This window comes from Lichenostomus cassidix, chromosome 18, assembly GCF_008360975.1.
Source record: "Lichenostomus cassidix isolate B80296 chromosome 18, HeHo_3.0, whole genome shotgun sequence".
Taxonomy (NCBI): Eukaryota; Metazoa; Chordata; class Aves; order Passeriformes; family Meliphagidae; genus Lichenostomus; species Lichenostomus cassidix.
Window position 1 is genome coordinate 1954558 of NC_139498.1, and position 23183 is coordinate 1977740.

Genomic DNA, 23183 nt, shown 5'->3' on the forward strand with positions numbered 1-23183 from the left:
ATCCCAGAATTCCTGAATCCCAGAATTCCAGAATTCCTGAATCCCAGAATTCCAGGCAGGTCTGTACAATCTGATTAGTGTGTAAGGATATTTGGAAATGTGTAAAAAAACAGAAAAAAACAGGACAAAGAGGATAAATTGGATTTTTAGTCTCTGATTTTCAGAACTTCCAGGGCATCAGGCAACACCTGGAACTTCCAACATGCAATAAAGGGAAAATCCCAGGACACAGATCATCCTTTTGGGATCAACTCTTCCAGGCAAGACAGCTTAACAGAGTTAGTTAGATCCTGAAAAAAAAATTGATTTGCAGGGATTTTTTCCTTTTATTCCAACAGCATGAAAAATATCCGGAATTTATCATTTCTTCCAATAATTTATATTTCTTCCAATCACTGCACAGGGTTTTGGCACTTCAGTTCCACTGTTCTCATGTCTAGAAGTGGAAATAGGAACCCAAAATTGTACCCAGAATTAAACTCTGGCAAAAAGCAGTTACAATAGTTAGAAACAAGGGTGGGAGTTTTGTATGGCAAAAGGGGAAAGAGGAGAAAGACAAAGAGGTCAAGTTGTTAAAAAAGAACTTGGAGGAGAACTGGGAATGAGCCCTGAATGGATAAAAGGCCAGAAGTTCAACCTTCCCAGTCCTATATTGAAAATAGAATATATTTATATATATATATATATTTTTATTTATAAACAGTCCTAAATTTATCCCTGGCTGCCTGGTTATATATGGGATCTCTGCACCTCTGCAGCCCTCCAGCGAGGAAAATAAAATCATTTCTATTTGACACTCTCAGGTTACCAAATCCTCCTCCTCCTAACCCAGCTGGTAAATGGCTTCAAAACTGAAATCCTCCTGTCAGCTCAGGAGTATGGATAAACCTATGGAAATTTCCTTTTTTTTTTTCAGTTCCAAGGGGTAAAAATCCCAATTTTTTGGCACCTCCAGACCAACAGCAAAGGCACAAAACTCTTTACAGCCTCTAAAATACTTTATCAGCACAAATAATTTCATTTAAATCTCTTTTTTTTCACTTTTGTGAGGAGTTTCTGCTGGAAGAACAGAGGAAATTTCCCATCCTGCTGCTCAGGAATCACTTCCCTCCCTAAATTAGGGAAACTAATTTCCCTTTCCTAAATTAGGGAAACTCTAAGAACCTTAGAAACTCTAGAACCTTAAAAATAGAAGCAGCAAACACAGCCATACGTGAAAAGATTTCCCAAACATTTCATTTTGAATGAAATTCAGAAGAAAATACGAAAAAATATTAAAAAATTAAAAATTAAATTTAAAAATTTTTTTAAAAAATTGTAAAACTCAATTTTTTTTCATTCAAACTCAGAAAAAATATCAGCAGCTGGAGTAGTTAGAGTCTTTGAGTGATGTCAACCCTGGAAAAGCACAAAATACAAATACTGACAACCCAAACTAATCAAGAATATTACTCTGTTTTTTTTTATATTTTCTGTAAAATTCAAAGTTTTTTCCTCATTGCAGGAGAGGTGAATTTGGCTGGTTTGGGACTTTGCCTCAGGCAGCAGAGCATGGAGCAAGTGCAGAAAAAGAGAAAAATTCTCAGAAGGAAGAACATCATCCTGTCCTTCCCTGATCCATGGAAATTCCCTGGAAAAGCCAAAAAAATCATAAAAGTCATTTAAAAAAAACATGGAGCTTTTCAAAATGATCCCTTTGGGCTCTTTTTGTTTTGTTTCTGAGCCTCTTGGGTCATATTTTGGATTATTTTTGTTCAAACCTCACCATGGGCAGAAATCCATGTGTTGATGATGGAGTTTCCTCGTTATTTGAACTTTCCTAGAAATCAGTAGAATGTGGGAATTGATGTAAAAAATAAAACCCAAGGCAGGAGGATTCTGATAAAAACCTGAGAGCTGCTGATGCTGTTTGGTTTGTTTTTTTTAAAAAGCAGGGAAAATAAGAAAGTTTTGAGGATTGTTGCTCTTGTTTTGATGTGTTCTGACAGGTAAAGGTGCTCAGTGACACCCAGGAGTGCCAAATATTGGAAATATTCCCAATTCTGGAGAGAAGATATGAAAAAAAAACCCTCTGGAAAAGAAGATTTCCCGCAATGCTCCCCCAGGAAAACCGGTTTTTCTTCCATAATAAGGAATAATAATAATTTTTCTTCAATAATAAGGAGTAATAATAATTTTTCTTCAATGATAATACTAAATATTAATATTCTACTGCAATTGGAAATGAAAGCAAAATGTTTCCAGCCTGCAAGTTAAATATTTTACTCTTGCTGAGGAGCAGAAATTGAAACAATCCAGCTAAACATTTCTGTTGGGACAAAGCTGCTTTTTCTCATTGGGTTTTTCTGTCCAAACATTGGGAGCAACTCGAATAAACAGCAGAATAATGACTCTGAACATGTGTGCACTGCAAAACCTGCTCTAAACACTGCAGAATCTGCTCTAAACACTGCAAAACCTGCTCAAAACACTGCAAAATCTGCTCTAAACACTGCAAAATCTGCTCGAAACTCTGCAAAATCTGCTTTAAACACTGCAAAATCTGCTCTAAACACTGCAAAATCTGCTTTAAACTCTGCAAAACCTGCTCTAAACACTGCAAAATCTGCTCGAAACACTGCAAAATCTGCTAGAAACACTGCAAAATCTGCTTTAAACATTGCAAAATCTGCTCGAAACACTGCAAAATCTGCTTTAAACACTGCAAAATCTGCTCTAAACACTGCAAAACCTGCTCAAAACACTGCAAAATCTGCTTGAAACACTGCAAAATCTGCTTTAAACACTGCAAAATCTGCTAGAAACACTGCAATTTATATATGTAATATATAATTAATACACTATAATATATAACATAACATAATGTAATATAGTATATATTGTATAATATATAATATATATGTAATATATAATAGAATATAAAATATAATATATATCATATATACTATATGAGAGTATATAGTATATGGTATATAGTTTATAGTATATGGTGTATATATCTTATATCTTATATCTTATATCATCTTATATCTATATTATATCTTATAACTTATATCTTAATCTTATATCTTATATATTATATCTTATATATTATATATTAATTATATATTATATATTATATATTATATATTATATATTATATATTATATAAACTTATATCTTATATCTTATATATTATAACTTATATATATATATATCTTATATCTTATATCTTATATATTGTATTATATGTATATATGTATATATATTATATGCACATATATTCTATATATAATATATAACATAACATAACATAACATAGTATATATTGAATAAGATATATATAATATAGTACATAGTATATAGTATATAGTGTATATATATTATATTATTTATGTTACATTATATTACATTATATTACATTATATTACATTGTATCATATCATGTCATATCATATCATATCATATCTTATCTTATCTTATCTTATCTTATATCATATCATAGATGAGAATATATAATATATATAATATTTCATTTATTTTTTCCCCAGTTGTACACTAAAAAAATATCCCCAGGAGAAGCTGTCCCACGAAACAAGAAGAACCAAGCTGAACCATCACAAAGAAGCCAAAATTCACCCCCAAAACTCATCTCTACTTCATTCATAACTCAATACAATCAGTTTTATTAACACGCAGTGACTCCCTCTCTGCACCAAAGCAGGATCTCCCCACGGTGAACAAAATCCCTTTAACTGCAGCTTTTCCAAACCCTCAGGAAATGCAAAACCTCCAGGAAAATCATCCCTCAGCCCTTTGCAGCAGTGAATCAGTAGCTGTAACAGCAATGTTTGCCCATGGAGAGGCTGAGTTTGCTCAGGGCAAATAAAGGAGAAATCAGGAAGAACTGCCAGCGATGGAAACTCTCAGCAGCTCCCTGTCCCCTCCTGGGGACACCAACTGCCCCTGTCTGCAGAGATGGAGGGGAAAACAAGGGGAGGAAAATCAGGATGTGAAGGAAATTGTCTGGTTTTGGTGTAAAAGGCAAGAGGAGGAATCATCCCTTGGGAATGGCAGATTTTGTGGGAAAGAGAAGAGTAACATTGTCCTTGGGAATGACAGCAGCACCTGAAAAACTCCCATTTTCAGGTTTTGGAGCCAAAATAGAAATGGATTTTCAGGTAGCAGAGACACTGAGGGAGAGATCACAATGTGAGGGAGGAGTGGCTTTGATTTTATTATTATTTTATTATTTTTTATTATTTTTTATTATTTTATTATTATTTTATTTTTATTTCATTATTATTTCATTATTATTTCATTATTATTTTATTATTGACCCCCATCACTCCCTTCTCTCCTTCTCCCCCAGTCCATTGGTTGGATTTATTAACTGCATAGGTTTGTAATAAATATTGGGCTGGTTGGTCTCATTCTTCAACCAATATGATAAAACACAGGCTCTGTCCTCAGCATATTCACACTGGACTGGCTTTTAGAAATCCCTGCTTGAATTACCTTTTTTATACCTTTTTTTTTTTACTTTTTTAATTTATTTACCTTTTTATAGCTCTTATCCAAAATGTAGCAATTTTAGCAGGGAGGCAGGAGGAGGAAAACTGTTGATGTTCTGATATTCTGATATTCTGATATTCTGATATTCTGATAGTCTGATATTCTAATATTCTGATATTCTGATATTCTGATATTCTGATATTCTGATATTCTGATATTCTTCTTTCAGATATTCACACAGAGAAGTGTTTGCCACACCAAACTCAGCTGGAAAATGCACAAACCAAGTGATTTCCCAAAGCACAAACCCTGCTTGTCATTTTTCACTCTCTGCAGAAATCGCTGAGAATTCCTCCAGTTCCTAAACTCCTAATTCTGCCCCAAAGGCTGAATGGAGATTTAGAATTCAAACTGGATTTTAGCTACCTGAGATTCAGCAGATATTTCTGTGTCTATCAGGGTTTTAGTTAACACCAGCCAAGCAGGCACTGCTCTGACTCACAGCCTGCCTCAGTGTTTAATTAACACAGGTCTATTTAATTAATAGACCTCCCTAAAGGGCACCTTTACTGCCATCAAAATAAATCTAATGTCAGCTAAACACATAAAAACCCTATATAACAACCCCCAAGTTTCTCTGCCTGCTGCAATGACACTGATTTTTCCCTTTTAGAAGTGCTGCTGTCGACATTTTTCCATGAATTTTTCCATCCCCACCTCCCTCCATAGGCTATGAAACGTTAATCTGTTACTTGACAGTAATCTTTGCCTGTCACTGCCAACATCCCCTCAGTAAAAACAGACTTCTTTCCCCCCTCATTCACCACAGATCCACACTCCAGACAGCTCCCAGTTGGTTGAGCTCGAAAGGATTAAAACACTTGCAAATATTAAATTTAATCCACTCCGAGGGAGGGCAGAAATTAATCATCATTAAGCCTCGGCAGCTGTAATTCTTCGCAGGGTGAATTATCTAATGGGGATTCTTGCTGAGGAGCAGGGCTGAGTCATGGGGCATCCCATTCCTCCTGGGCTGCAAATCAATGCCTTCAGCAGGGCGATCAGGGCGAAATATGGAATGAACAATTCTTTTATTCAAAAATCAATGGGAGGAAATTGATCCCCGGGCTGGATGGCACAGCTCTGCTTCTGCAGGACAATCAGAGGCTGAGGGTTTGCAAAGCGTGGGGAGAACAGGTTTTATTAGGGGTGGAAACACCAGGAGCTTGTGGCTGAAGGGTCTGGGAATATTTCTCTTTTTTTATCTCAGGAAAACTGCAGGAACTGAAGGTTTGGATCTCCCAGGCAGCTCGGAGGGCTCAGCTCAGTTAATTCCAGATTGCTGAGCTTGCTCCAGAGCAAACCCTGAACTTCAAGGGTTAATGAACAATTTGGGGTGCAGGGATTTATTTGGGACCACCAGCAATAGCTCACTCCACTCTTTGCCTCATTTGCACGGCTAAACGTTCATTATCTCATTAATTAGCACCTGGAGGAAGTTAATTTCTATTTATTCCACTTCCAGGAGCAGAGCCATTGATGCTCAGGGAAGAGGTGAGTCCCAATCCAGCGTTTCAAGGATTAAAGTGAAAAAGTGAAAAAGTTTTTTTTTAGTTTTACTTCCCTTTTTTTTTTAGAAGTTTAGTGGGTTTGGGGTGATGGAAAAACCCTCCAGAGAGTTTGGGAAGCTGTTAGAGAAGCACTGGATGTGCTGAGAGTTGCTCCATGTGCACCTTGTGGAAATTAAATAACCCCAGAATTGATTCTCTCTCCCAAACCCTTTGCATTGGAGTTTTCAGCTTCTGGAAAACTGGAAAAGTTTCCAGTTGCCAACAGGAGCCAAAAAATTGGCTCCATGGATGAGCTGCTGAAATTCCTTCTTTTGTGGAGTTGCTACATCCTGAAGGATTTCTCACTGCAGGTTTTCTTCCTGGGGATGTGCAGAGCAGGAAAGAGGCTTTGGGAAAATACAGCCCAGAAAAAGCAGCCATTAAAGGGATATAATAAAATACAGGCCTTATTAAAGCAGAATGACATAAAAATAACGCGATGATGTAGGAAAGCAATGTTCTAGTTTGGCTCTGGGCTTGTTGTTTACTTGTTTGTTTGCGTCTGAAATAAACTTCACCCCAATCTCCCTGTTTTCTTCCATAAATACACAGAATATTAGCTGGCTGGTTGATTCCGTTCTAGCTAAATATGGCTTTTTTTAAATTCAGATAGATCCTTTTGCTGCCCTAAAATGGCAATCCATGTGCAGGGCCATGCTTACCATGAGGAGCAGATGTTGTGCCTGAAATACTCCTGTAAACAAGGCCTTTCAATCCCAGGTTTGGGAGGCTCAGACTATATTTAAAAAAAAAAAAGAGAAAGAAAAAAAAGAAAAAAGAAAAAATCAGTTCAGTTAGGTCATCATTGGGATGATTATTTCTGTCTCGGTGTGACAAATCTGAAGTCACCACGTGACGATTCCCAGATTGCTGGAAACCATGGTGGAGCAGGAATCACAGCAGCCATGGAGATTTCTTGATCCCACAGCTGGCTTTGCCTTTATTCCCAACAAACCCCGAATCCCCCAGCCCTGGGGACAGCAGGGGACAAACCCTGCCTGCCCTGGCTGGTGGCACCTGCCAGAGGCTCACCTGAGCTGCAGGAAGTCGGACAGATGGTGCTGGGGCAGCAGTTAAAGCTGTCTGGCTCTGGGGTGGCCTCTGGGCGCCCTGGTGAGGATGTTAATCAGAGATCAGTTTCTTGTGCTTTCCGTGAGGTAAAGAGCTGTGTCCCTTGTCCCCTGAACTGCTGCTGTCCCCTCCCGGGGTGGCAGCCAGCCAGACCTCCTTAGCACAGCGAAAAGGAAGGACTTGGAGACTTTTTTTGGTGCAGATTGCTGCTGTGAAAAAACCTTCTGTTAACCTTCAGAGGGTGTTGAAATGAGCTCACCTGTCTCTGCACTCTGCTGTCACTGTCACTGTCACTGTCACCTGCCAGCCCCATCAGGAGCCCTCCCAGCCTGGCAGCACCTTGGAGCAGCACCAGGAGTCCTGAGAAACCCAACTCCTGCAGGATGGAGGCAGCAGATGCCAAAGCTGTGACTTCCAAAGGTGTCGTGTCCTGGAGGGAGCTCAGCAAACCTTATTTCTGGAGTGACCTTTTGCTGAGGCTGCCTGGAGTCACCTCCTGGGACAGCTGGTGGGCACAGAGCTTGGACCTGAGGATGTGTGACACTGGGGAGGCAGGCAGGGGTGGGTTTGGGGTTTTGGGGGCTGAAAGAAAATTTGGGAGCCTCAATCCCCCACGGAGCCAGAGGCTCTGTTTGCTGTGTCCCTCCTGGCCTTGATCCTCCATCCATCCATCCATCCATCCATCCATCCATCCATCCATCCATCCATCATCCATCCATCTATCCATCCATCCCCAGAGGTTCTGCTCCTCTTCATCCTTCTGGCCAACCCTCCATGGTCTGTGTGAGTCCAAAGGAGCTCAGGGTAAACCCCAAGGAGAATAAAGAATATCAGATTTATTGGGGATTTATTCTGCATGGCTGAGCTCAGGCTGGAAGGTGGTTGTTGCTTGGTTTGGTTCTCCCCAAAATCTTGGCCAAAACTCAGCAGTTCTGGTGTGAAATGAGCTTTGGTTTGAGCAATCTGACCGAGAAAGAGTGAGGATAGCCCTGAGCACAGCAACCTGCAGCATTGTCACCCCTCTGAGTGACTTTGGGAGTGAGATTTGGCCTTCTGAGCCAGCTGGAACTGCCTGTGGATCATTGGGAGAGCACTAAAATCAGCTGGAGATTTTGGAGACAAACGTGTCCATACCCTGTGGAAAACAAACAGGAAAAGAACAGGCAGCAGTGTTAAAAATGGGAATTTTCCCCTCTGTCAACAAACACGTGGTGGTTGAAGCGGAAATAAGCGCATTGTAAACTGCAGAAAGTATTTTATACTGACTGCTAATTAGCGATTCTAAAGGAGGCTCCTCATTAATATCAAACTCCTGGCTAGAGCTGACGTGCTCGGGCTGGGATTGGAACGCAGAGAGAACCTCCTGTCCAGGCTTTGGAGCACCAGGGGAGGGATTGACTTAACTGCTCCACTCCCTGATCCCCTCAGCGAGCAGCAGTTAAAGGAATTAAGTATTTATAGCTAAATACCTGCGCAGCAGAGGGGAGCAGCCCTTGGCTGAACCGCCCGGAGGTGGCACCGGGAGTGTCGCTGTCACCCGGCTGGCTGGAGGTGCCACCTCCTGGCTCAGGAGGGCTTTTCTCCGGGAGAGAATCCTGCAGCACCGCGGGGAGGAGCCGCGGGGAAATGCTGAGAAAAATGGGATGGAAACCCCTGATTTGGATTGGGGATCACACCCTTGTCCTTGGGGACAACTGCTGCTTTTTCCTTAAAAAAAATTAAAAGTGATGTGGGATGAGTTGGTGTTGGATTTCAGACCTTTCCTGCAGCCTTGCAGGGATTCAGCTCTGCCACATCCTGCCTGTGAGGGGTTTTGTTGAGGAAATTGCTGTAATTAATTGGGATTGATGGGGTTTGGTGCTCCTGCAAGGGAGGAAGGCTTGGAGGAGAGAATATCGGAATAGTCAGGGCTGGGAGGGATCTTCAAAGCTCATCCCGACCCTCCAGAGCTCATCCTGACCTTTCCAGAGCTCATCTCAGCCCTTTCAGAGATCATCCCAACTTTCTAGAACTCATCGCAATCTTTCCAGAGCTCATCTCAGCTTCTCCAAAGCTCATCCCAACCCTTCCAGAGCTCATCTCATCCTCTCCAGAGCTCATCCCAACTCTCCAGAGCTCATCCCAACCCTTGCAGATCCCATCCCAACCCTCCCACAGTCAGTCCCTTGCTGCCACCGTGTGTCAAGCCAGCTCTTGCAACCCCCGGAGTTTCTGAGCTGCTTTCTGCCGGCAGAGTTCACAGGAAAATGCAAATTCCTCATCCTCACAGCCCCTGGAATTGTCCTGCTCGATGCCATGATTCCCAATTGCTCCATTTCCTCCCTGCCCCCAGATCTCTTTATTCTTTTTAACATCCTCCACCCCCAAGGGGTTTAAATTCATTTTTAATTTCAATTGTTTTGTGTCTTTACATCTTTAAAACAAAAAACGTGTGATGGGGAACTTAATTCTATCCCAAGGTGATCTGAACCCAAGCATGCTTCCTTTGCCATCAATAAATGGGATTGATTTATTATTTTTTTCCCATACAAAAAAAAGAGATGAACTGAAATCTCAACAGGTCAATTTTAGTTCCCAAACTGACCTGAAGGACGGAGGAATAAAAACTGTGTGCTGCGATACAATATAAAATATTAAAAAATAGCCTGTAGGAAAATATTAAATTCAATTAACAAACTTTTTTCTATAAATCAGTGAGTTCATTTTTAGGAAAATACCTGGGAGAAGAGCCAGAAAGGCTGGCTGGGAGCTTGGAGAGAGAGGCAGGAGAGGCTTCACCCACGAGAGGGAGCTCAGCTTACGCGAATAAAAGAGCCTAAAATGTTATTTCAGTGCAATCGCCTCTCTGCCCGAAATTAAATAGCAAAAGCACAATGGGAAACAGCAGGAATTCCTATTTTAGTGCCATTGGTGCTTCAGTGCCCAACATTCCCCTGGGTAACTCTGCCAAGGGATCGAGGACAAGTCAAGGGATCCAAGGGTTCCCAGGTTTGCAGGAGCTGATGAACTTCTTAGCACGAATTAATACAGGTCTAGGGGAGGGAAAATCAGATTTTTTGGATAGATAAGGCTTTGTACAGATCTGTAAAGCTGCTGCTGGTTCATTCCTGAAGAAGGTTTATGCTGTGGGCTGGGAAAGTGGGGTTTTTTCCCTCCACTTATATCAAGAGTACAATAAATATTATTAATTAATATAATTAATTCTCACAAATACTGGCACAAAGAGAAGGTGGAGAAGGCAAGTCCTTGCTGATATTGCAAAATTCAGGCTTCATCTTCCAGGTTATTTGTGCAACTCCCTGGGTTGGCTCTTTGGTAAGTTAGTTAAAAAAAATCCTAAATCCTTTTCAGTTTCATAGTTCGTAATACTAATAATAATGATAATAATAATAATAATAATAAAGGCACCAAACTATGGGTTTTTATTCAACTGAAAAAGGAGGAAAAAACCAGCAGCATCAGAGGCCATTTTCTAGAAGCTGCCTGCTGTTTCACTGTATAATTTTGACATATGTGACCTTTTTTCCTTTCCACTCTCCCTGTTCTCACCCAAAACTAGAAGCACAACTCCTCAAGTGAGGCAGAGGGGGCAGCATCCTCCAAAAGCACTGGAAAACTTCATTTCCACACCAAATATCCCCAGAAAACCCCAATTTCTGCACATCTGTGGTGACCTGGGAGGCTCTTTGAGCAACCCCTGCCAGGGACAGGGAGATGAGCCTTGAGAGGAGAATTCCAGCCTCCATCTCCTGTGCTGGGAGCTCGTTTGGAGGCAAATCTCCCAACCTGGAGCTCTTTCCCCATCCCCTGGCAGAGCTCACCGGGGTGGTCGGCGCTGGGGGAGCCGAAAGCAAACAGAGTCCAGCTGCAGGCAGATGTGGAGCTGTCAGGGTCACTGAGCCCTGCGGGGTGGGCAGCACATGGCCCTGCTGGCCTCGGGGGGATCAGAGCCTTCCCTGGCCAAGGGGGAAACTCTGCTGCTCTTCCCAAAGCTTTGGGGTGAACCCAGAGTGCTTCCCAAGCTCTTTTATTTGGACAATTCCCAACTGCTCCACTCTCTGTGCCAGGATTTTCCTGGAATATCCACAGTGTTTTCCTGCTGTACCCACCAGGATCAGGGAACTAATTCCCCAGAACCCCCAAATATTGTTTTTATATATATTTATGGTGTTTCCAGCTCTGCTCTGTGAACTTCAATTTGATGGCAGCAGGATGGCAGTGAAATGTGGAAATGGATGTTCTGGAGGTTTCTTTTCAGGTCACATCTCAACCTGGATTGGTGCTCATGGCCCTCAGAAAGAATTTACCCTTCAGCTCTGCAAATTGCATGAACAGCCCCACATGGAGAAATAATTAATTAAGAATATATCATGCTAACAAACGGTGAGCAGCCACAAAGACATGAAGTTTTTTACTTCTACCTGCCTGTATTTTCTCCAGTCTGTGTTTTTCCTGTGTCCTCCTCAACTCTGCCTCCCCCAGAGCAGGAGGGAAGCTCCACGAGGAGGAGGAAGGACCATCTGGGGTGGGGTGAGCGTGGAGCCCCCGAGGCAGAGCAGCCTGGAGCTGCAATTCTCACGATCCCAGGGCTGAACTTTGTAAATAGACTTGGCAAGGGCTCTCCTGCCTGCAGAAAACAGCCTTGGAGAGGGGGAAATAAATAAACAAACAACCTCCCTTCCTCCTCTGCAGGCCCGGCTGTGCCCTCCTGACCCAGCCCCGGAGACAACATGTGGCTGCTCCGTTGGAAATCGGGTTGGGGCTTTTATTTTGGGGCTGGAAAAGGCAAAGCTCCTGCCTGGTTTTATTTCTGTTCTGTCTCTGAGGGGCAGAGATGTCCTTGGCAAACACAGAGGGGATGAGGTGCTGGTTTTATCCCAACCCTGACTGAAATTCTTGGGGGTAAGATGGTGAGCTGGGGTGTAAATGAGGATGTGTTTTCTCTAACTGTAGAGAAAACTACAGATTTTGTACTCCAGAAATGCCAGAAAGACCCCAAATCTACCCCTCCCATCTCCCCAGTGTGTCCCCATGCCAGAAAATGTGACAGAGCAGGGGCTGTTGGGACAGAGTCTGCAATCCTCCCTCAGTGTTGGAGGGAGGATTTATCCTGATCTCTGTAATCGCCGAGAATCCTCCTGGAAAATCAGCAAAATATTTTTCCAGCTGATATCCCTTAAAGCTGGACTTAGGAAACTCCAGATTCTGTAATTCCAGTGCAGATGGTGCAGCCAGGGAGACCTGGAGAAAGTCAAGTGTCTCTCAAGGTGGTGAGCATCCTCCAGCACATCTCCTCGTTGGCCTTAGGGACAGCAGGAGTCAGAGAATCCCTGAAGCATTCGGGTTGGAAAAGACCTCTGAGATCACCAAGTCCAACCTCTGAACAAACACTGTGCTGTCAACCATCAAACCCACATCCAGCCATGTCTGGTGCACCTGTGGCAAGAAAACTCTCAGCAATTCCCTGGAGAAGCCATTCCCTGGGAAGGGCTGGGCTGATGGAGGGAATCCTGCCTGCTGCTGCTGCTGTGGGAGGTGTTGGGATGGTGCCTGGAGAGCTGAGCTTTGCCAAACTCATCCTGGTGGTTCAGTCGTGTCCTGGAGAGCTGAGCTTTGCCAAACCTATTGTGGTGACCAAATTGTGTCCTGGAAAGCTGAGCTTTGCCAAACTCCATCCTGGTGACCAAATTGTGTCCTGGGAAGCTGAGCTTTGCCAAACTCATCCTGGTGGCCTTATCATGTCCTGGAAAGCTGAGCTTTGCCAAACTCATCCTGGTTGTTGAGTCATGTCCTGGGAAGCTGAGCTTTGCCAATCCCATCCTGGTGGCCAAATTGTGTCTTGGAAAGCTGAGATATGCCAAACTCATCATGGTGGTTCAGTTGTGTCCTGCAAAGCTGAGCTTTGCCAAACTCATCCTGGTGACCAAATTGTGTCTTGGAAAGCTGAGCTTTGCCAAACCCATCCTGGTGGCTCAGTCGTGTCCTGCATCCCAACAGGAGCACTCAGCTCTCTCTCCAGTGCTCATTTTCATTCCAGAGGCAGCTCCATCATTCAGGGGGAAAGGCAAAGCCAGCCAGGCCTTTGGAAGGAGCTGGTGAGGAGCTGCCCAGCTGAGATTCCCTGCAGGGCTGGGATAGCAGCAATTCCCTGCCTGCTGCCCCAATCCTGCCAAGGCTGAGCTGCATCTGCCTCTCCCAGACAATCTCCCAGGTGTAATATCATCACATTGGCACTCTGCACAAGTTGGGATCCATTTATTAATCCACCTTTTAGCTGAGTGCAAGTCTGGCTGCTCCATCCCAATATTGTCCAAATCCCTCTGTCTGTTCCTATTACAAAACTCGCACAAAAGAACATTTTCTGCTGTTCTTTCGTCCAGAAACGGGAAGACTTGAATGCTTTTTGTTTTGGTTTGGTTTTTTTTTTTTCCTTTCTCCTGGGTCTTCTTTTGACTGACTGGGATTTTTCATGGCTGGATCAGGGAGCTGGACATTCCCCTTTGTTTGGGAAGCTCTGGGTGATGGATCACATTTTAATTGGCGTTGAGGTTTACAGAAAAAGGGAGCTCCACAGGAAGTTATTAGAATAACAACACTCTGCATCTGCACAGGAATTAAAACTGCAAATGGACAGGGCATATTAATTGCTACCAAATGCTTTGGGTTCCTCCTGCCTCCAAAAGCTCAGCTCAACAAAAGCTGGGCTTGGGGGGTTTATTTTTAACGTCCATTTTCCTGTCTTTCTCCTCCAGCAAAAGCGCCGAGATTCGTAGGATTTCAGCCTTCTGGATAAAATTGCTCTTGCAGAGTGTTTCAGAGGAGATAAACACATTTGTTTTGACAGGGAGGACACTGATGGCTGCAGACAGACCCAGCTTGGCCGAGGCTCTGTTCCCACAGCACGGATCCGAGCGTGGGCTCTGCCAAAGCTGCTCCCAATAGTTTGCCTTTCCTTTTTTTTTATTTTTTTCCCCTAAGAAATTATCGATGTCACAGGGCTGCAGCTCTCATTACAGAAGTAACAGATTGCGAGTGGTTTTTCTTCTCTGTCGCTTGCTGTTTTTTTAATTTATTTTTTTTAGTTTTGCAAATGAAAGGAGGAAAAGCAGTAGGGAAAAAATGCAAATTTTATTCACAGATACCCAAAAAACTCTTTCAGCCAATTGAAACCAAATTTTTTCTCTCAAGAAAGGAGAAATTGGAAATATTTTGGACAGTGAGCTGCTTCAGTGCCTTCTTTTCTTTTCATCTTTGATTTATTCCAACACATTACTTCTCTCTGTTCCTTACTGAATTATTACTCCAGGAATTTTCTCTTTTCCTACCTCTTAAAGGCAATGGCCAATCCTCAATAACTGCAAAAGGACATACCTGGAACTGGTGGCTTTTCTGGCACCTCTTGTTGATAATTGGACTTGATGTTAGTGCTCTTTCCCAACTTTAATAAGTGTGTAATTTAATGAGTTTATTCTTGTTCACAGAGCAGGACTCCACAGAAGGAAAATATTCATGGGCAGTGTCTCAAATCCTCTGGAACTCTCATGATGTGTTTGTGACATCCCAAAAAACAAAGGGAAAATAAGAACAGAATTTAAACCTAATTAATGACCTTATTCGGCATTCCCACCACCATAACTGTTAGTATAATGTAGACGTTGGTGGCTGGTAGAGTTTAGGTGATAATCAAATAAAGTTGAATTCTTTGGAGTTAACTTTTTCCCAGGAGAGCAAAATTCCTGGGAATCTAATTGCTGCTGTAGAAAGGAAGAGGAAGAGGAAGAGGAAGAGGAAGAGGAAGAGGAAGAGGAAGAGGAAGAGGAAGAGGAAGAGGAAGAGGAAGAGGAAGAGGAAGCGAGATCTGCAGGGTGCAGAGGTGTCCCAAGTCCCTGATGGCATCACAAGGTGCTCTTTCTGTGCTTTTTTGGGGGAATATTGATTATTCCATTATATATTTGGGAACATTGATTATTGAATATATTATTGATTATTCTCTGTTGTCGCTGCATAATTCCAGGAGGACCTGGCAGACACACCTTTGCCTGGATATCCAATGGTTTCCTAGAGCTCTCCGGGGTCATTCCTTCAGGAGAAGGATGGAGGTGATGGATGTGGAGGTGATGGATCAGCCAGCAGGGCAAACCAAGCCCAGCTCTTCCAAAGGGCGAAGGATGAGGTGCAAATTTAGCCCTAAATGGGTGTGAAGGGAGGGGGAAGAGCAGGGATGGAGGAGCTTTGGGATGCTCCAGCAGGGAATTTCCCAGGTAAGCTCCAAATCCATGAACCAGAGAGAGATGCTGAGCTCGTTAGCATGTTTAGAGGCACAGGATAATCAGGAATGGACAACAAACCCACTGAAAGCACTCAGTGGCTCAGAGCCAGCCTTCCCTCCAGCCCTGCTCGGCACTACAAAGCCCCAGCAGGACAAACCAACCCCAACTCCCCAAAAACCAGCCCAGCAAAGCCCCCCTGGAACAGTGGGGTGCCAGGCAGGATTCCCTGGGCCTGCAGCCCCAGCAAGCCCCAGTGAGCAATCCCAAAGCACAGAGCAGGGCAGGCAGGGAGCTCTGCCTTTGTGTCCCTGCTGGGGGGAGGCAGGAGAAATGGAGTGTGAAATGTGATATGAAATCAATTTCTGCTCCTGGGGAGCTGGCTTGGGATGGAGGAGTGGGTTTGGTCACGGGCTCAGGGATACCCAGCATTAGATTCTTCATCCCTTTCTTGATGTGCTTAAAGAAAACCCCATTTTTCCTCCTGACTTTGCCCTTTCCCATTTTCCTTTTGTGTGAAAGGTATTTGTAAGTGTGAGGAATTGGCATCCCTCTGGATCTGCCTCACAAAACAATTGTAGGACAGAAACAAACACTTGTGCTTCACATCAAATAACTTCTGACTGTCTCGTGTGGAAAAACAGGGGGGAGGGAAAGGGAAAGGGAAAGGGAAAGGGAAGAGGAAAAGGGAAGGGGAAAAGGGAAGGGGAAAAGGGAAGAGGAAAAGGGAAGAAGAAGAGGTGATAATCATGTCAAGTTTCATCCTTTGGAGTTTGGAGTCAACATTTTCCCAGAAGAACAGAAGGGGAAAAGGAAAAGAAAAGGGGAAATGGAAAAGGAAGGGGAAGGAAAAGGAGAAAAGGAGAAAAGGAGAAAAGGAGAAGGAAAAGGAGAAGGAGAAGGAGAAGGAGAAGGAGAAGGAGAAGGAGAAGGAGAAGGAGAAGGAGAAGGAGAAGGAGAAGGGGTAAAGGAAAAGGAAAAAGGAAAAAGGAAAAGGAAAAAGAAAAGGAAAAAGGAAAAGGATGGAATCACAGCCCCATGGAATATTTGTGGATTCAGAGTGACCTCCTCTTCCCTGAGCCCCAGTCTGTGTTTCCTGCATGCTCTCTGGCCATGTCACCACCCCACGACTCCACAGCTCTCCAGATGGTCCCTGCAGGAATATCAGAGAGGATTTTGGTGGACAAACACCCCCTGCACCCCGTGCAGTGTGTCCTCACTGCCCATAGCTGTGTGCAGCTCCCTGGGTGTCAGCAGGGAGCAGGAACTCCTCTGTGCCCGGAGCTGTGGCCTCCAAGTGGGGTTTGGAAAGTTGTTTTCTTTCCCTTCCCCTGGATTTTTTCATTCCAGCTGCTCCTGGTGGGAAGTGTGGGATTTCTGCAGCAATGGAGGAGTGATAAAGAACAGGAAATCCAACAGGATCCTTTGGACGTGGTGGGGAACGAGAAGAGCAGAGTTTATGTGATGAGATATCCCAGGAATAAACTGCCAAATGACTTCATAAATTAGATAATCCCAAACAATTGCCTCCCCAGCATCTCCCCCATCCCTCCCTGCTCTCCCTGGGCTTGCAGCAAGGATCCTCCCTGCTCTGCAGGTTCCAGCAGCTGGATGGCTCAAAATCAAGTTGCTACTAGAAGAGTTACCTCTTTTCTCCTGGAAATACAGGAATTCTCTGCTCCTTTCCCCCCCCCCCAGGTTCTTCTAAGGTGTTCCCAAGTCCAGGTTGATGTTTTGCATCACTCTCAGCCTGGGGGTTCCTCCATCCAGCTGGAGCAAACCTCAGCCAGGGCAGGAGGCAAACACCCTTTCCTGTTTCTGCCTCTCCCCAGCCCATTTTCCCCACACGTTTCTGTGCTCAGCCTGGTGTCACTGCTCGGTGAGCAGAGGGGGATGATCCTCTCCAGAAAGTGCTGCATTTCTCAGGGATTTTTACCTTTCTCAGAGAGGGGAATGTGGAGGAACCTGCTGGCAGCCACACCTGGGCTGGGCTGTGCACCTCGGGAATGGGGAGCAGCTTTTGGGGTGATTTTGGGGTGGTTTGGGGCTCTGTGTTGGTGAGCTCTGCAATCCTCAGCCTGTCCTCCCGAAAATCCAGTGCCACACCTGCCTGGCTCTCAGCAGAGCCACCTTGGAGCCTTTTCCTTTTCCTTTTCCTTTTCCTTTTCCTTTTCCTTTTCCTTTTCCTTTTCCTTTTCCTTTTCCTTTCCCTTTCCCTTTCCCTTTCCCTTCTCCTTTCCCTTTCCCTTTCCCTTTCCCTTTCTTGCTCCAGGTGAATCCCACTGATTCCTCCCCTGCCCTGTTCAGCCTGGCAGGGCTGATGAAGATGCTGCAGCCCAACTGTTAAATAGCAGCTTTCACCCCTCTTAATCCCCTTAGTTTGCTTTGAAAACTGTAATAAAAACCCAGCAATTCACCTCCACAAGCTCCACATCAGCTTTGGGAGAGCTCAATTATTTTTTTCCTTACAGGACTTTGATTTATCTCCCCTCAATTACTGTTAAACCCACCAGCATAATTCAATATGATATTCAACATAATATTATTAATTCAACAATAAAACCCACCGACACGATTCAACAGTAAAATCCGCAATTCGACAACAAAATCCACAATCCAACAAATGATTTTTTTCTGCTCCTTCTTGCCACCTGCAGCCCCAGCCTGGCTGCTGAAGGTGCCCACGGTGGGTGGGACTGCAATTCCCCCCGGGAATCCTGCCGGGGTGTTGGATTGCTGCAAACACGGGCAGTTGATAAAGGCAGTTGTTCCCGTGCTCAGCACATTGTTCACTCCCTCTCCAGATGGAACAGATTAGCTGAGCCCTGAAATGTTGTTAAATAAAATACGCAAAAAGAAAATACAATTATTGCTAAAGTGAAAACATACCGCATGGGATTATTAAAAGACCAAGATGTTTTACATTTTAAGGATGTTCTGCAGGGTTGGGTTTTTTTGTTGGTTTTTGGGGTTTTTTTCCAGCAAAGGCTCGCAGGGGTAATGTTAAACTTTTCCATGTGGTGCCAGGGAGATCCCAGTGCTCAGCCCTGTGCCATGGGGTTGCCTGGCTGAGTGCTCAGGGCTGTGGGGTGGGAATTCCAGGGGCTCAAATCCATGTGGGATGGGAATTCCAGAGGCTCAAATCCCTGTTTCCTGCTCCTCCATGGAGCACCAGGCATGGGGCTTGGCAGAGTTTGTGTTCAAATTTCTTGTGCTGCTTCTCCCCCGTGGTAGTGATGCAAAACATGAAGCTGGACTTGGGAACACCTGAGGAGAAGCTGGGGGTGGAAAGGGAGCAGGGAATTCCCATATTTCCAGGAGAAAAGAGGTAACTCTAGTAGCAAGCTTCCCCAGCAGTTCCCTGGCTGCCATTTCCCCCTCCCCAGATCCCATCTGGACACCACTGTGTGCAAAAGGTTCAAAATTGTCCAAATCTGTGCTCTGTGATAAGATCAGCGTCATCATTATTGATTTTAGTCCCACAGATTAATAGGGTGGTGTGGGTTGGAAAAAACTTTAAAAGATCCTCCAGTGCCACAGGACAGGGACAAATTCCACTGTCCCAGGGTGGTCCAAGCCCTGTCCAACCTGGCCTTGGACACTGCCAGGGATCCAGGGGCAGCCACAGCTGCTCTTTAATGCAGGAAACACCCTCAAAGATTATTCTGCAAACCTCAATCTATTGAGCATCCCTTCTGTTACAAATTCCAGGGATGTACAGGAGGTGGAAGTGCAGATGGATAATGTGAGAGCTGCAGTGATTATTGCCCCAGAAAGCACAGCTGAGTTTAAAATAACCTGGCTGAGTCCTCAGCGAGTCCCCAGCTCGTCGGGGGCTGCCTTAATGAGTTTATTTGAGCATGTGTTTAATGTCTTTTCTGGGTCTGGCTGCAGCAAGGCCGAGCCTTGCAGACATTTTCAGGTGTGTGGTGATCATAAATCACTTTTTAAATGGCCTCAGAAAGGGAGTTTTGAAGGAAGCTGCATCTGTTAATGTTCCAGGTCTCTCCTGAGCATCACTCCATCTCCTTAATGTTCCTCCACCGAAACCATCTCATGAATGATGGATGAAAAATAAATTCAGCTCCCTGAAATTGCTCTCTCCTCTTTGTTTGGAGTGACTGGGGGCATCCTGGTGGCTGCTGGCTGATGACAGGACTTGTCCCCAGCAGCCCAGCCTGGCTTGTCACCAGGCTGTCACTCACCAAGGAGATTTCCCCTGGCAAGGAGTCGCTGTGGGAAGGGGTTTGGGAGGGATGCTCAGCCACATCTGCACAGCAGAGCACATCTGGCCGGGCAGGGATGGCTCCCCTGCTCCCCTGCTCATTAATTAGGGAGCAGTTATTAACAGCAACCTGGAAACACCGAGCCAGAAATAAAAAAAAAAAAAAATCCCCACTTCAAGCAGATTTTCTTGCAGCCACGTGGAAAATTCCAGCCCTGAAGCTGTAGGATAGAATTTGGAGGATTTGGTGGAACCTCCCCAAAGCCTGAGGTGGTTTGTCAACAGGAGAGTGGCAATGTTTGCTGATGGGTCACCCAAAAATCCTGAAATTATGCAAAAAACCTTTCAAATAGACCATAAAATAAAACCCAGCTGATTTTTTACAAGGTACCTTCAAAAGAGCCATGAATTTTTAGCAGAATGCTGATGATCTCCAGGGTGGTTTTTTCATCTCATGGTACCTTGAGAAGGCCTAAGGATGCAGGTGTGGGTGTGTTTGTGTGAGTATAAAACCATAAATATTTGTTTAAAATGTTGATATTTTCTGTCCTAAGCAAAAAAACTGCAAGCCTGTGGCGTGTCCAATATTCTGCTTTTTTAATATCTGCAGGGATATTTCTCTGGTGGAAAACTTTGCAGCAAACCAAATATTAGGGGAAGGACTCTGGAATGTGTTTGCCATGGCAAAGGTAAAATCAGCAAGGGGGAAACTGCTGACCAGTGCTCTGCATTTTAAACATGTTTGCAGATTCATGGAAAAGCGGGAATGCAGCAGGAGGAGAGGGAGCTGCTCCTGATCCTGATGACAACTTGCTTTCCTTTGGAAAACAGCTGGCTTGTGGCAGCCTGGAGCTCCAGGGATGGAGTGAGAGGAGTTTTGTTTCTTGATATTGCAAGGGAAGTGGGGAATTTGCTGCTGTCTGGAGGATTTTCATCCCCAGGGAAAGGCAGAGCTGGGATGATGTTCTGGGGGACAAAGGGACACCAAGGAAATCAGCTTTTCCTCTGCCAAACCTTCACCTTTTCCTCCATCCCAGTGACATCCTCACAATCAAATCTCACTGATTATTTCTAACCATTGGTTTCAGAGCATTGCTAAATTCCTGAGGGATAAAACTGAGGTCTGAATGGACTTTTATCATTAATTAAATCCTCCCTGAGCCCCAAACCCCATAACCCTGATCCATGCAGGACTCCAGCCCAGCACTGGGAAGGCAAACAGGGAAATGCACTTTCATCTTGGATTTAAACCTGAACTCTGCCCCAGAGTTTATCAAGCCACTCAATCCATCAGGATCTCAGCTTCCCCAACCAGAACTGGGGAAGAAAAGCATTTTCCTACATCCCATGAAGTGTTTTGCAAAGAGGCCTCTGCGATGTACTTAGGGATTTCCTCTGTGGAAGCTGAAACACCTCAAATCCTGTCAGAACCCCTGCAAACGTTCCAGCCCAATAAAGTTCCAATGGGGAAGAACACATTTGTTAAAAGAGGTACAGTTTTTATGCTGAGAGGATGACATGGCCAAGAGACCGTACATCCCTCAAAAAAAAAAAAAAAATTAAAAAGTAAAATTTAAAAAAAAAATTAAAAAGAGGACAAGATTATCCAGCCAATGTAAACTGCAGTGGCGTGGTCAGGGTTATTAGGATTTTTAGAGACACTTGGAATGAGAGAGGGAAAAATCCCCCAGCCAAGTCTCAGGCCCTGCACAGCCTGTGTACACTGCAGGAGGAAACTTGGGTTCTGAGCAAATATTTTAGTACAAATCAAATGCCTTCCAGGGATAAGCAGCAGGGAAGGCGGGAAGAAATTAATATTGCAAGCTTTAGAACTTCCCAGAACTACTCCCTCCCTCCTTGATTGAGGGAATTAACTTCTATTTTATTAACTTTTTCATGCCCTTCTCCCATCCAGGGTGCTCTGCCTGCAGGGTTTCTCCCCTCCTTCCTCCACCAGGGCTGCCCTGGGGATGTTGCTCTTCCCAGGCTTTAAGTAGCAGCTGGCTGTGATTAAGTGGATTGGGAGGATCAGTGCTTGATTAACTCGGTGCTGCTCTTGCTTTGCTCAGGTTCCTGCAGGAGAATTAATCCCCGGGCTGGGGAGAATGTTGGGTTTTAATGGATAGCAGACCCTGCAGCCCACCCAGAGCCACAGCCTGGGGCTGACACCTTCAGCTGGCATTCTCCTGTCCTGCTGGAGGTGAAGTTTCTCGGGGCAATGAGAAGAGATTTGCCAGGCTGGTTTGTAGTGCAGAAGTTTAGAAATTCCCCAATTTTCCACCCAGCTCTCTGGGTTATTCTGTTGTGGCATTTTTTCAGGGCTGTGGAGAATCCTGGGATGGTTTGGGTGGGAAGGACTTAAAGATCATCCAGTGTCACCCACACCTCCCAAAGCCCAGTGTCCAGCCTTGGGCACTGCCAGGGATCCAGGGGCAGCCCAGCTCCTCTGGGCACCCTGCAATTCCCTTCTGCCAGGGCCTCACCTCCCTCACAGGCAACAATTCCTTCCCAATTTCCCATCTAAATCTCCTCTCCTTCACCCTGAGGCCATTGCAGGTGTCTGGGTTGGCAACTTTTTCTCACCCAGGAGAAATTCTGCTTAACAGCAGCAGCAATGAAGGCTGGAAGTGATGTGTCAAAGGAAATTTCTTTAATTAACCAAATTAACTCTTTCCTTGAGAGAGATCTCTGATTTTCCAAGCCCTTGGAAACAAAGGATGTCCCTTCAGCCATGCAGGAGATCACAGCCTTGATTTTCTGCACAGACAGGAGGATTTATCCATCCAAAGTGACACTGGCTGGCCAAAAACTCACTGTGAGTGTCCCCAAGTGGCCAAGCCTCAGTCAGATTTTGTAATTTTCTTTTTCTTTTTCAAACTGAGCCATAGAAAGGGGTGGGGAAAGCGAGATGAGCACAAAGCAAAGCAAAACTCTCCTATTAATGAGCATCATTAAGTGATCAAATCAACTCGGACCTTGCTGCCATTCCCCACTGCAGAGAAATCCTCCAGCAATCCTAAATCCATAACTGAGCTGAGGGAAACCACTTGCCCAAGGAGCTTCTGGCTCATTGAAAGGGAAATGTAAAAATGGGAGGAATTAAAAAAAGAAATAAAAATCAAGAGGGTGCAAATGGAGGCTTGGCTGTGCTTCTGCACTGAATTAGGCCTTGATGGAAACAAATAAAGCTCAAGTGAAGTCCACAGGCATCTCCTAATTATATCACACAGTTTTATTCCACTTAAGTTTTCATGAAAGACTTCTGATTTCTTTTTATTATTCTCCACGGGAGTATAACATATTGGTTAGCCAGGAGAAAGGAAGCAGAAAAAAAAGAAAAAAAAGAAAAAAAAGAAAAGATGAAACTCCTGATCCTGTGTTTGTCGGGACAGATCAATTGTGGAGTTTCAACTGGGTATGGAAATTCCCTGCTTGCAATATGGCTAAAAAGAAAGAGCATGGATGATTTAACAATTTACATAACCTGAGAGACTCAGCTGCAAATTGAATGAATGG

The 23183-nt window shown here is 44.3% G+C and overlaps 3 long non-coding RNA genes across 3 annotated transcripts; 2 read left to right on the forward strand and 1 right to left on the reverse strand.

The window, feature by feature from the left end:
* The first annotated feature begins 733 nt into the window (after positions 1-733).
* On the forward strand, positions 734-1557 carry LOC146429384 (uncharacterized). The gene is made up of 2 exons (XR_014855552.1): positions 734-835; positions 1505-1557. It is a non-coding gene; the product is annotated as an uncharacterized LOC146429384 (long non-coding RNA).
* A 1690-nt stretch (positions 1558-3247) lies between these two features.
* On the forward strand, positions 3248-6578 carry LOC146429385 (uncharacterized). The gene is made up of 2 exons (XR_014855553.1): positions 3248-3817; positions 4724-6578. It is a non-coding gene; the product is annotated as an uncharacterized LOC146429385 (long non-coding RNA).
* LOC146429386 (uncharacterized) lies at positions 5185-7428 on the reverse strand. The gene is made up of 2 exons (XR_014855554.1): positions 7137-7428; positions 5185-6840 (listed from the first exon to the last, which is right to left on the reverse strand). It is a non-coding gene; the product is annotated as an uncharacterized LOC146429386 (long non-coding RNA).
* Between the last annotated feature and the right edge of the window lie 15755 nt (positions 7429-23183).